This window comes from Chelonoidis abingdonii, chromosome 5, assembly GCF_003597395.2.
Source record: "Chelonoidis abingdonii isolate Lonesome George chromosome 5, CheloAbing_2.0, whole genome shotgun sequence".
NCBI classification, from domain to species: domain Eukaryota; kingdom Metazoa; phylum Chordata; order Testudines; family Testudinidae; genus Chelonoidis; species Chelonoidis abingdonii.
In genome coordinates this window covers 31,442,827-31,455,472 of record NC_133773.1, presented here as the reverse complement: position 1 = coordinate 31,455,472, position 12,646 = coordinate 31,442,827, and the positions used below count along the sequence as shown (strand labels likewise).

The window sequence follows — 12,646 nt, the reverse complement described above, 5'->3', positions numbered from 1 at the left end:
ATTTTCAAAGCCATAAAAATGGCTTGGATCAGTAAAACCTTTGCTATAAGCAAGTCTGAGCATCAAAAACTTTTGTAAAAAGTTTCTTATATAACAAAGAAACTGCAGGCTCCATATCTCCAAAAGATGAGCTAGTTTAAAAGTGCCCAGGACTTTCAGGTACAGTAACCAGTCTATTTTCAGGCTTTTCGAATGTAAATGTTGATGTCATTCCAGTATCACTTTCAGGAAGAATACTTCTGAGAACAATAGAAAACATCATAGTGTCACCCACCACAGTACCTATGTTACATACGAAATGATGCAAAACATAGAGAAAAGTAACCAAGAAAGGAACAAGTGGGTATAGTTTCATTTTGGTGCATGATGGATTTACACCAAGAACTTCCATTAATTACATATGTCTAATTCCCTGGAAATGCAAATTGAGCATATACATCCTGAGGAGAGTAATCAGAAAAGATAACTATTGTAGCATAAAATATAAAATGGTAAGAAGCACTATCCTAATATTTACACTTGAAAAAAATCTGAAGAAAAAGAAGGAAAGGCTCCTGTAAAGCATATCCAACCTCATTTTGAGAAAGATAAGGACATTAGAGAGGAGACTCTGCAAATTACTCAAATGATATCTACATATTTCTTAATGAAACTCTTCAATATAGTGTAAACTAATTAAACTTCTGATGAAGCATGATCTATACTACAGGATACTGTCTCCCAATTTTGCATCTCCACTCCTGATCTGTTTTTACCATCCAGTCCTGCATCTTAAGCCAGTCTCTCTGACATCTCCTGCAGGTTGCCTCACTGTCAACTTAAATTTAACATGTTTAAAGTTGAACTTGTTGGATCCGATTCTTCTGTACCTTCTAGCTGCATTGCACTAGTCTAAAGTCTAACCAGACTCGCTAGCAGGGCTGCCCAGAGGATTCAGGGGGCTTGGGTCCCAGGGCAGAAGCACCCCTTGCTATGGGTCTTCGGGGCACTTCGGTGGCAGGTCCCTCAGTGGAAGGACCCCCCGCCGCCGAATTGCTGTCGAAGACCCAGAGCAGAAGAAGCAACAGGGGCCCAGGCCCCAGGAGAGTTTTCCAGGGACCCCGGAGTGAGTGAAGGACCCCACTTCAGGGGCCCCTGCGGGGCCCGGGTCCTGGGACAAACTGCCCCACTTGCCCCCTCCTCCCCCCAGGCAGTCCTGCTTGCTAGCCCCAGGACTGAAGAGCTGTAATGATGGTTTAAAGCCACGTTCTTCCCTTTCCCTAATTCTGGATTTGCTCCAAGACTGCTGGTCCAGTCTACAGAATCTGGGCCCTTTTCTTCACTCCCAGATCCTTTCCAGTTCTCCCATTCCCTGTCACCATTAACACTATCTCCATTCTCCCATGACCTGGGAGCTATTTTTGACTCTACCCTCTATCCTGCCACACCCAACCATGCCCTTTGCAAATCTTCTCATTTTTTACTCAACAGAATTTCCAAGTGCCAACATTCTCTCTCTTTCCACCCTGCTAAAGCTCTCACCCAGGCCCTGATGATATCTTGGCTTAACTCCTGCAACCCCCTTTCCTCTGGCCTCACTCACACCTTTTCTTCTAACCGTGATCACCTGCCTTTGACTTCCTCCACTGATGACTCCTTCTCCACCACATCAAATTCCAGATCTTTCCCCTCAGCTTTTTAGGGCCTTTCACAACTCTGCCCTTCCATACATCTCTCTCTTGTACCTTCCTGAGATTGTTCCTTGCCTCTTTTGCTTTCCTAACAATGCTGAACTTGAATGCCTGTATGTTCATTTCTCCCACCAGCACATTTCCACTGTTTTCTGTGCTACACCTCATGCATAGAATACCTCCCCAAAAGTAGTATAGAGATGCTACCCTGCCCTCTTCCAAATCCCTTCTTGTAGATTCACTTTTGCCACGATGCCTTCAGCAAACAGTCAGCTCAAGTAGATAGTCAGTGAGGATTTCTCAGATCTCTTTTAGCTCCTTCTATCTTATAATTTAAAAAACAACTTTAAATGATTCAGAAACATTAAGTTGTGCATATAACCATTCTAGGTAACAATGTGCTGCTTTCACTATTACTCATCATCCTTCCTCATTCCTGCCTTTAGTTTGTTTCTTGTTTGTTTTAAATTAGATTTTAAGCTATTAGGACTGGAACTGCAGCTTTCTTATGTCAGTACATCACCAAGCATAATGGGACCTGACTGGGGTTCTAAGCACAACTTATCAGAATAATACGGACAAGTAAATATGTTATGATTTTAAAGGTTTCTCACTCACAGTAAAATTAAAATATATTAACTAATTGACAGAAAACGTGCCCTGGCACATACTATCATGAGAAAATGCATAAACATGTCACTAAACTGAGCCTCTGCATCATTAGAACAGTATGTCCAGAAATTTGTATAATGAAGAACGGGTGTAAAGACAATGAACTGGCACTACCAACATAACAATATGTTCACCATTGTATTCCTGTGATTAAAACAAACACAATATTTAAAAACTAAAATAACTCCACAAGGAATGTGTTAGGTTTACATTACTAAGTCTAAAATTCGCTGTTTCTAACTGTTTGGGGAAAAAATGCTATGTGTAAGAGACGATACTATTATTATTATCGGTACATGTATTTAGGCACACGAACTAGTCCATGAATGCGCCATGTTTTTATAATTCTCTACATAATGGATATTTGAAGAGAAAATATAGGACCAAATTTATTAAGAAACCCCACCTGACCTCTGCACTGTAGGAGTCCATGCAAGACCTGAAAGATGGCTGGGAAAACTGGAAGGTTTGCTCTGGCAAACCAACTGTTACACAGCAGAGCAAAATCACTGGTAAATGCATTTTCCCCCACTAGCAGCAGTTGTATATTTTCACATATAGTAATGTATGTATGGCTACTCTTACTCAAACGGTTCTCAGAGACTATTTGGTTATATTTGGTGTTACTGTCCTGCAGACACTTACTACAACATGCAGGGTAAATGCAGCTAATAAGCATGATTAGCTAAGACACTATGTTTAATTTAGTTTTGCGCTAAGGACTAATTGCTTACTCAGGGAAGGGGAAGTGTAACATTTTTTTTTTTTTTTAAGATGCTTACCCGAGGGCCCTGATCACCTTGATCTCCCTGCAAAGTGGAAAGATGAGATTATAGTTTTAACACAGCATCTGTGTGCTACTCAACTCTCTTGCATAATTTCACATCATACTGCGTCAATATAAACTGTGTGTTCAGTTAATACCAGCAGGGGTTTCCATTTATTTTGTAAGTAAGTTGACTATATGTGTACTCACCTTCTCGCCTTTTGGACCAGGAGGACCCTGAAAAAAACAGAAAAAAAATTGAAAAATTATTGATGCTAATGATGTTCAATGACCAGTTATAGGGACACAGTAAGAAGCAGGTCTGAATGATCCAGAAATCTATTCCTAATGTTATGATTTCTTACGGGTTTCATTCCATAAGCTGCAGGTATTTTAGGAACAAGTTCTGCAAAGATTTAGTAGCAGGTGTAGTGGGGTTACTCCTGTTGAGCTGTGCACGCAGTCTTCAGTGGGACTATGCACAATAGTAAAAAAACCTGAGTGAAATCCTGGCAATGGCAAATGGCAATGGCAAAACTCCCACTGACTTCAACAGAGCCAGGATTTCATCCTACATCTGGTAATAAGTGTTTTCTAAAACAGTAAAACTTTTTACCAAATATGGCTAATAAATCCAGAGTTTTAGAAATCTGTCATGTATTTTGGCAGCCTTCTTAAATTCGAAAAGTAACGGAAAATTAGATTAGGAATTCTATGAGCATAGCAAGTCATGTTCAGTCCAGTGGCTACTGTGATGTGGTAGAGGAAAGTGAGCTCTTCTTTATCAGAATTCAGTTTGATATGACTTTTCAGAATGAAGGATAATTATTTAAAAAACACCAGACAAACAAAATGGTGTAGTGGTGATATTAGGGTGGTACTATAGGTTCTTTCATTACTCCCTGTTGTCTGAACAAAGTTCCCAACTTCTGTGTTGTGCAACTGTCCAGAATCAACTTTCTAGACTCAGTTCTCAAGCTTTGGCTCGTGGATCACTTGCTGGTAGTCTGCATAGAACTGGCAGATTAAATGGTGCTGACTCTGCCTCCATTTTCCAGCTCCTCCTGAAGATGTCCAGGTGTTTCAGTGCAAAGAAGAGTTTTGGCACTGGTAAAAGCATCTGGAAACAAAGAGGACAAGCCAGTCTAGTTGTGCTCAGTAGGGGCCATGGCTACAACAAGAGAAGGAAAGGAAAAAAGCACCACCATCAGAGAACAGCACCACAGCAGCATAGTTAAAACTAACTATCTTCCTAATGCTACTTATCCATGTAAGCAAGCAGTATAACTGCCAGAAGGATTTTTCATAATTACAAATGAGAGAGGAAGTGGTTCGCATGACTTGCAAACGGAAGAAGTGGCCCATGAAACACTGTCTCATAGGATGCTGGCTACAGTGAAAAAAGCTTTGAAAATTCCTGTGCTAGCTAGTTTCTGATGTATTTTTAAGAGTTCCTCAGCATGTAGGAGAGCCCCGCTACTACACCTTTTAAGGAGATGCAATGTACGTTAACTTCTGTAGCTGGCCATCTCTTCTGGTTGGTGCAGGGGGGAAGAATCAAGCCCTGGCCTCCTCCTGCCCTTCCCACTTCTCCTTTGGGACAGCTAGAGGTGTGGAGCACTTGCACTCAATTGAATTCGACTGTCATTGTAGCCCTCTCCCCCTTGTATCCTCACACAGAGGCTGGACACAGTCCTTCCCTGAATTTTAAAAAACAAGTAAAAGCACAGATAAACTTGTGACAAACATTTGTCTTTGTGCATCCACTTGGTCAACTTACATCTCTCACTGCTTCTTCTCAGTGCAGAGGTTCACATGCCAAACAGTTAAAATTGCATGCAGAATTCTGTATTCTGTGTCAGCAACTGACCCCATGAATGCTTGTATTGATGTGACTCAGAGGGATAATAATGAAGCACATTTTCAGCAGGCCTGCTTTAAAACATGTGAATACATATATCAAGCTTGCAAGCTCTCAGACAAACATATATCAATATTTACCAATAGATACTGCAGAATAGTATCTGAGAGTATAGCATGTGTGTAGTAATTGCTGGCAAACACTGACTTTAAAATGGTGACCACTGAACCGAGAAAACAATATCTGCTGTGGTTACATTCCATTACCTTAAAAAAATAATCCTTTAACTGACCCTCAACGACCCATCAATTGCGCACTATAGCTAAGGGATCAGATTCAGTAACGCTGTATATTACACTCCCTGTGCCAGTGAGGCCACCTGCAACCCAAAGATATTCATCTCAATTTAAGGAAGGGCCAGGCATTTTACTGCCACTGCACTCTCTTGGGATTTCTGTTGGTGGGGGCAGAATGCAGTTATTCACAGTCTGGTTTCAACAGAAACTCCACTGGCAGAAACTGCTGAAGGCATGGTACAACTGTTGCAGCTATAGCCCTTTCTGACCAGTGCCACCCGCTTGCTGGGCTCACTCACAGGCATATAATTAGTCCACGATGACACAACTAAGGATGCAGTCAATTTGCACTACCACAACTTTCTTCCCAGGAGACATACTACAGATCTGGGAGCATGAATGTGAATCCAACCAATGATTTTTAATAGAGCTGGTTCTAGGGTAACCAGACAGCAAGTGTGAAAAATCAGGACAGGGAGTGAGGGGTAATAGGATCCTATATAAGAAAAAGACCCAAAAATCGGGACTGTCCCTAAATAATTGGGACATCTGGTCACTCTAGCTGGTTCTATTATTTTTTTCAAATAACTTATCCAATGATTTTTGCCCTCTTTTCTCTTCGCAGATTATCCACAAATCTCCCCTCCCCCAATTTCTGTGAATTAGTTAATTATTCACAATTGTCTGATGGATCAAACTGGTTGCTGGGAGTGTTTGCTTTTTGCACAATATGGCTAGTTACTTAAGTCACATGGTATTGTTTCTGTTTCTTGACTGGATGTTTTATAATTTAAAAGACTCTCCCTTTCTGCTTACAAATTATCCAAAAGTATTCACTAATGTTCAACAAATCTATTGTATGACCAAATAAAAATATCTTTTCAAAATGGCCACAAGGGCATTTTGGTGAGAATACTCTCACAAACACTTGTACTTTTATTCACAATGCTTTTGCTTTCCGTGAGCTTTCCTGCAAATAAAAATTAGCTCTCCTAAATACCAGTAAAGGGAATCAGTGCCATTTCACTGCAAGAATATTCAAGTAACATTTTATGGCTGTATTCACCCAGCTCTAGTTTTTGAGAATACCATTTCCATTGTTTTGAGAACTTTAAAAAGGAAATCGCAACCCTCAGCCTTTGACATCTTCTTTCCATTTGTGTGGAGAAATTCTCCCAAGGTTTTACTGCAGGATTTATTGATGTATGTGTTCGGGGGAGGGAGGAAAGACTGTAAGAATTTTGTATGAGGCAAAGTGATGTTTGTGGAGGTGGGGTGAGAGTTGGGGACTGGTTTGTTTAAAGGAGGGCAAGTGTTGCAGAGGGTTTGTTTTTCCCCAAAATGCTATTCTTTCTTAAAGAGCATAGATACAAAGAACTCAGTGAGTTTAAAAAAATGCTAATTTCGAAGGCTGCAACAGCAATGTCTTGCTCTTTTCCAAAGGAGCTTTCTGTGCTTTCGTTTGTGAGATGGCAGAGATCAGGCCTCTAACTGCTGCACAAATGTGAAAGCATTTTGTGTCCGTTATGTGAAACATCTGAGGTCAGAACATTTCTGAAATAACTTTACAGCGTTTTCACTGAACACAGAGGCTCTTTTCTCCAAGTGTAATTATCTACTGCAGACTGCCATACATTTTCAAATACAGTTTATAGCCCCTTTGGCATAAGCAAGGCCTCGTAAATCACAAACACATGCAAAATTTGCATTCATAATTGGGTGATAAATACTACTCTTTTTAAAACAGGGTGTTCCAAAGCAGACTGAAAGGCGTCCAGGCACCTGCCGACTGAGAACAAAGCTGAAGTAAGGGTCAACTGTATTTTACAGCTGCTGCTGCCCCTGAGTACAGACACAAGCTACATTTATACATTCAGGACTAATGGCAGGTGCTTCTTTCTTGCTGTCTTAACTGAAGCCACATTTCCATTCCCTTGTCACATCCTCGTTAATATAAATAGGTATACAAGGAGAGAAAGGCCAGGGCCAGTGCAAGACATCATGAGGCCTAATCCTGCAGTCTGCATTCAGACAAGATTCCCATTGAAGTTTATGAGAGAAATATCTGGGCTAGATTTGCAGGATGTTTCCCATAGGCAGTATTTCATGGCACACTATCTAAAAGGTGCTAATTTTTTACTTTACTCTACGTGACAGCTATTTCCCATCTGTAAAGGTCTTCTGCCAATTATATTAACAAAATCTTCTCAACAGCCAGTATTTCAATCAAACAATTTAAAAAATACATTTGATTGTGCATTCTGTTATCTTCCAAGCTAGTCCAAGTTTTCTCTAAAAGTATAAACACAGCCACAATCTTCTCTTCATTATAGACCCCAACTTTAATCTGCATAACATGTCTCTGCATTAAGAACCAGTATACTGTATATTCGACAAAGAAGTCTCCCAACTTTACTCCATGGTCTGTCTCTACATTATGATCTCTTTCTATACAAACAGTTAAACAGGACATGAAATTAAGAGTGAGGCTCTACAATTTAATAGGGAAGATGTAGAGTGTATAATGTAGTGTGACACCTGACAGATCAGGGATACGCATGAGGAGGAGGTTTAAAGATATAGCAATGTGCCCAGGTTACATATAGAAGGCCAGATTCGCAGCTGTGGACCCCAAGGTGTGGGTCTCTGGTGACAGTAAGTTCACTTCACTAGGAGCAGTAAAGCAGATGTGCAAATTACTGGCAATCTCTGGAAGCCACAGGTATTTGGCACAAGCCATGAACTATGTTGAGTAGCTTGTGATGATACAAGGTCAACACAGGCAGAGCATCCACCAGAGGGGCTTCCAGAGAACTGTAAAACAAAGCTGTTCTCCCCTAGTAGAACCACTGTGGAAGGGGCTGATAATACTTTTTTCTCCCTTCTCTTTTCTACCCCTCAGCTAGCTTCCTTTGTGAGCCCAAGCATATAGCAACTTTCTAATGTGTCAGAGAGTGCTCGACACCTGCTGAACCCCAGGTTCTTCCCCTACTCCATCCCTTCCTCCAAGGTCCCACTCCTACCCTGCCTCTTCCCACCTTGTTCTGCCCCCTCACCCCAAGTGCATCCCAACCTAGCTCCTCCCTTTCCAGAGCCTCCTGCACTCCGCAAAACAGCTGATGGCAGCAAGTGGGAGGAGCTGGCTTGGAGGGGGAAGAGCTGATCGGGGGGCTGTCGGTGGGTTATCGGCACCCACTATCTTTTTCCCCTGGGTGCTCCAGGTCCAGAGCACCCATGGTGTCAGTGCCTATGGATCCAAGGAGATCCCTGCACACGCAGGACGGAATCTGGTTTGCAGAATTAAAAATATCTATGAATTAAGGTTTCATTTTTAATTTTGGACAAAATAACCCCACAATAATTTTGTCACTGAATTACAATGCATACTGAGGGCCTAAGGAACATTTAGAGAACGACTGTGGTCTTCTGGAGGGTGCCCAGGATGAAAAAGAATTAAAGAACTGACTATAAACAAGAGACAGCATCAATGCAATTGCAGAAATGCAACTGATTAGCCAACTAAGAACAAAACATTTTAAAAAAATTATAATATGCAGATTAGACTAGCGCAAGCCAGATCTTACAGTCAGCACACAAACCCAGGAGATAACCTGGAAGAGTTATCAGGCAGCTTCTCATTATTGATAAACTGGCATTAAAATAATATTTTCACAATTATATAAAATATAACATGAACCTAGAATTTTTTGCTGTTTGTTTTTTGAGGATTTTATTTCAGTACTGGAATGCAGTTTCTGTAGGCAAGGAAGAGCCATTTCACTATGAAAGTATTGATATTTCTTCCTTCACCATTTTGCTCAGAACTATCAGCTGTCCCAAATTACAAGAGATTTCCTTGACTTTGAAACTAAAATTTACATCAAACTCATAGAAACCCAGCAATTATTGTTAAATATCATAGGATTGGATATACTGAATTATTAAATGTGATGTTAGAGAAAGTACTAAGAAAAGAGTAACAAAATCATTGTAAGCTTCCTGGCCTATTATTCTTCCTGTTTCCCTTCTGAGGCCAGGAATGTTAAGCTGCATAGTTTTGGACTTCATTAAATTTGGCCATGTTTGCAGACAAGGGTTGTGTTAGCTGGCACACAATGCCAGAATCTCACCTTGGATCAAATTTACTAATGCTCTCCAAAATTTCCAGCGCATTTGTAGAGCTTCTTCCTCTTAACCAATGCTGCCTCCATCCCCTTTCTTGGACACGCTTCATTCTCTCCTCTGGGATTCTAATAGTTTCTCTTGGATCATAAAAAAAACTCTTCATAAATTTTGCTTTACTGTCCTCCGCTGCACTTCAGTTTCTTTTTGTTACATCTTTCTTCCAGTACAGAAGAAAAGAAGTCTTCATATTTGACAGTGCAATTTGTACCTCACTGAATAATCAATAGCCAAAAAGTAAGACATAAAATCATTGCACATAACGTATCTTAGATGAACCATTCAGTCTTGTAATTTACTTGTTGATGTCAATGTTAACCTTAACCTGGCATTTATTTACACCACTGTGTCCAGAATGCAGTGATATACACTGCTATGTAAATCACATAGGTTCTTAAACTTCAGGGTAGAAAATATGATCTATCCAAGAGGTTCCAGGAAAGCGAAGACATATTATAATAGCACTAATTTACACATGTATCTTCACTTCTCATACAGTGTTGGGGCTGAGATCAGGATTTTCAGCCCTACAATATTGCCCCTAAGGCTCTCAGAGAACTATAGAGGCCAGTGGTTCACCACAGAACTTTTCCACAGTGCTTCCAGCCACCCCAGTGGTCAGGTACCAAGCCAAAGTATGAAGCTCAAATTCCCAGCATGTTAGCATATTGTCCTATTGCTATAGGTCCTTTGAACATGTTATCCTTCATCTTACATGCATTTTCTTTGATTAATCAATATAGCTGTCTTCCTTTTCGCCACATGATTTCTTCAAAAAACCACAAACATCAGTGCAAATAATACTTAAAAAAGATTCCAGGACACTGAAAGAATATGCGTGTCCACTGCCTGGGTTTTATAGACAAAGGGTCAAATTTACCTCCAGCATAAGTGAATACAACTCCATTTACGTCAGTAATATTGAGCCTGCCTATACTAGCAATGCATTTGGCCCAATTTCTCTTCTTAGCAGTCAAATATAAACAATCAGTCAAGCATAATGACATTCTGAATCAAATTGTTATGTCTCTTCTGAACCAGAGCAAGATGAGTATCTGCAGGATACTCCTAGATCCACTGTGCTAGCATGACACCATGACCAAGAATATAATGGCAGAGAAATGAGATGCATTAGCAGAACCAGAATACTGAGGTAATTCTCTCATCCAGAATACAATCAGTTCCCGGGTGCTATTTGTTGGCTAATATAATATAATGAATATACTTCCCAGACCAAAAAATTTGAGCCATCACCTGGTCACAATATGTTTCCCTATGCTCATACTTTGTATCTCTGCATTAGCATGAATTTACTGATATTCTTATGTATCAGAGGGGTAGCCGTGTTAGTCTGGATCTGTAAAAGCAGCAAAGAATCCTGTGGCACCTTATAGACTAACAGACGTTTTGGAGTCTATAAGGTGCCACAGGATTCTTTGCTGCTGATATTCTTATGTATCCATGCAAATTTTGAGCACTTATGAGGACGGATACAATGAATTCATAAAGCCACATCAAAGATTCTTGTGATAAAATGTAGTTATATCTCTATTGACAACTACACCTCTACCCCAATATAACACTGTCCTCGGGAGCCAAAAAATCTTACTGTGTTATGGGTGAAACCACGTTGTATTGAACTTGCTTTGATCCCCTGGAGAACTGCTTTACCACGTTATATCCGAATTCATGTTATATCAGGTTGTGTTATATTAGGGTAGAGGTGTATACAGTAACTAATTAGTGATGGACAAACCAGAGAAGGATTTGGTTTTGGTGAGCAGTGAGGACCTCATAGAAGAAATGGTTGTAGGGGACAACCTTGGTTTGAATGATCATGAGCTAATTCAGTTCAAACTAGATGGAAGGATAAACAAAAATAGATCTCAAACCCTTTTTTTGTTATCTTGATCTTATAGGCACAAGTGAAGTCTAGGTCCATAGCATCGCACTGGTTTAGGAGGAAAAAGCAAGTTATTTAACTACAAATAAAGTTTGCGGATGACAAAGCTGGGGGTATGCTAATACAGAAGGACCGGGATACAATACAGGACCCATGATCGTGGAGTGAGTGTAAACTGGAGAATAAATAGTAATAGCGGAATAAAATTATAAATAGTGAAAAGTAGCAAGGTTCAATGCACTTAGAGGATTAGGATAATAAGAATTTAAGATATACATTGGGAACACATCAGTTGGGAAACAACAGACGGCGGAGAAGGACCTTGGAGTATTATTGATCGAAGGATGACATGATGCGCGCCAATGCGATATGGCGTTAAGCAAATGCGGTTTTAGGATCATCAGGCGAGGTATTTCCAGCAAAGATAAAGGAGGCTGTTTAGTAAGCAGTTGTAATAAGGCACTGGTGAGGACCTCACCTGGAATACGTGTGTGCAGTTCTGATCTCCCATGTTAAAGAAGGAATGAATTCAAAACTGGAACAGGTTTCAGAAACAGGCTATAGGATGATCGCGAGGATATGGAAAACCTGCCTTATGAAAGGAGACTCCAAGACTTGGCCTTTTAGCCTTAGCCAAAAGAAGGCTGCGGGGGGATATGCAATTGCTCTATATAAATATATGCCAGGGGATATTAGGGAAGGGATAAGGGAATTATTTAAGCTTAGGTACTAATGTAAAGACACACTAGGACAAATGGGTACAACTGGAACATTAGGAAGTTTAGATTTGAAATTGACAGGAAGGTTTCTAAACCATTAGAGGAACTGAAAATTCTGGAACAGCCTTCCGAGGGGCAGTAGTGGGGGCAAAATCACACTCTTTGGCTGTAAGACTCAGCTTGATAAGTTTATGGAAGGGATGGTATGATAGGGATAGTTTAATTTTGGCAATTGATTCTTGGATTATCATGCAGATAAGTCTGCTTTCAATGGTCCCTGTGATGCGATGTTGAATTGGGATGGGACTGAAGTTATTGCAGAGAGTGTCTTTCCTGAGTGCTGGCTGGTGAGTCTTGCCCACTATGCTCAGGGTTAGCTGATCGCCATATTGGGGTCGGGAAGGAAGTTTTCCTCCAGGTGCAAATTGGCAGAGGCCCTGGAGGTTTTTCGTTCCTCTGCAGCGTGGGGCAAGGGTCATTGCTGGTGGACTCTTCTTGCTAGCTGAGGTCTTCAAACCACAATTTGAAGACTTCAAATAACTCGGACACAGGTTAGGGAGGTGTTACAGAAGTAAGA

General features: G+C 40.6%; 1 protein-coding gene across 1 annotated transcript in view; it reads right to left on the bottom strand.

The window, feature by feature from the left end:
- Positions 1 to 12,646, bottom strand: part of COL25A1 (collagen type XXV alpha 1 chain) — a 192,591-nt gene that overhangs the window by 152,207 nt on the left and 27,738 nt on the right. The window contains exons 2-3 of the mRNA XM_075066209.1: positions 3,319 to 3,345; positions 3,125 to 3,151 (exon numbers count right to left, since the gene is read on the bottom strand). The gene's annotated coding sequence lies outside the window, so the exon portion shown is untranslated. The remainder of the gene's footprint in view (positions 1 to 3,124; positions 3,152 to 3,318; positions 3,346 to 12,646) is intronic.